Source organism: Muntiacus reevesi, chromosome 13 (assembly GCF_963930625.1).
Source record: "Muntiacus reevesi chromosome 13, mMunRee1.1, whole genome shotgun sequence".
In the NCBI taxonomy this organism is placed as follows: Eukaryota; Metazoa; Chordata; class Mammalia; order Artiodactyla; family Cervidae; genus Muntiacus; species Muntiacus reevesi.
The window spans coordinates 48,848,662-48,850,496 of record NC_089261.1 but is presented as its reverse complement, the minus strand read 5'-3'; the positions used below and the strand labels follow the sequence as shown (position 1 = coordinate 48,850,496).

Below are 1,835 nucleotides of genomic sequence, written 5' to 3'. Positions count from 1 at the left end.
AAGATAAATATTGAGGACATTTTTGTAGTTGAAGTTGGTAGCTGAATTTTTGTAGTTGAAGTTGGTTTACAATATTGTGTTAATTTCAGATGTACAGCAAAGTGATTCAGTTATTTCTGTGTGTATGTATATATATGTATATACACACATACTTATGTATGTATTCTTTTTCAGATTCTTTTTCCTTATAGGTTTTTACAAAATATTGAATATAGTTCTGTGTGCTATACAGTGGTCCTTGTTGGTTATCTACTTTATGTATAGTAGTGTGTATAAGTTAATCCCAAACTCCAAAATATGAAACAGTTCATAAATTTGCACATCATCCTTACTCAGGGGCCATACTCATCTTTTCTGTACCATTCTAATTTTTAGTTTGTGTGCTGTGATATCCAGCATGAGGCCATTCTTATATATGTCTTAGTTATTACTTTGTTTGATACTCTGTGGATCTGCCATGAGTGTTCACATGTGGCTTCCACTCTGTAGATTCTACTTTGGAATAAATCATACCTTGAAAAAGTACAAAAGAGCTGCTCATATATAGTTAGTGTTCAGTGATACTGTTTCTGTTTATTTGTTAAATAAGCTAAATTTCTGATTAGGGGTAGCTGCCCTCTGATCATTCTAATGACCCAATCACAACAGAGCACTGACTGTTCAGGTTTGACAAAATTATCTGTTCTATCCTAGCGAATGACAGCTTTGCTCCACATGATGTTTACAATTGTTTTCACTAGGCTGAACTTTGAAGCACAAAGCTGTCCAATTTATCATGTTTTGCTTATTTCATCAAATTGATTGGGTAAATACACACTATACAGAAACTCAGTCTTTTCAACTTCTCACCAAGTTTACCTTTTCTCAATAAGAAAGTGAAGGACCCTGTGTCTGTCCTTCCTGAAAGAGTATGAAATATTGTTGCAAGTCTTATTGTGTTTTGTCATGTACATTTGGGCCTTACATTGTTTTTGCACCCTCTTTTCCTCCTTTTTTAATTTTTTTCATCTCTCCTGTCCCCATAGGAGTAGTCAATCTTGGCAAAAGTCATAGAGCTGACTTGTTTACAAGAATACAGGGAATGGGAATAAGCTCCTTGGTATTATCTTGGCAATGATTTTTTGGATACGACTCTGAAAGCAAACACAACAAATACAAAAATTAACGAATGTGACTATGTCAGACTTAAAAACTTCTGCACAGTAAAAGAAACAACAAAATGAAAAGCAACCTGCAGAATGGGGGAAATCTTTGGCAAATCATATTTCAGTTAAGGGATTGATAATCAAAATATATAAAGCACTTACACAACTCAATGGCAACAAAAAATCCAATTAAAAACCAAGCAGTGAAACTAAATAGACATATTTCCAAAGAAGGCATTCAGATGGTCAGTGGGTACATGAAAAGATGATCAACACTATTAATTGTTGGGAAATGCATATCAAAGCGTCAGTAAGATATCACCTCATACCTCTTAGGATGACTATCATCAAGAAGATAAGAGATAGCAAGTGTTGGTGAGGATGTGGAAAAAAAGAGAACTCTTTATATACTGTTGGTGGGAATGTAAATTGGTACAGTTACTATGGAAAATACTATGGAGGTTCCTCAAGAATTAAAAGTAGAACTGCCATGTGGTCTAGGATGTTCACTTCTGGGTACATTCTAAAAGAAAATGGAAGCAGGATATCTAAGTGATACAATAATTTCCATGTTTACTGTAGCATTTTTACAATGCCCAAGATAAGCAAGCAACCTAAATGCCCATCAACAGATGAATGGATCAAAGATGTTTGTGTATGTGTGTATTTGATGCTTAAAAAAATAGGAGT

At 34.2% G+C, this 1,835-nt stretch overlaps 1 non-coding gene across 1 annotated transcript; it reads right to left on the bottom strand.

Moving 5' to 3' along the window:
* Positions 1-291: 291 nt before the first annotated feature.
* On the bottom strand, positions 292-399 carry LOC136146177 (U6 spliceosomal RNA). Its single transcript, XR_010658914.1, has one exon. It is a non-coding gene; the product is annotated as a U6 spliceosomal RNA (small nuclear RNA).
* Between the last annotated feature and the right edge of the window lie 1,436 nt (positions 400-1,835).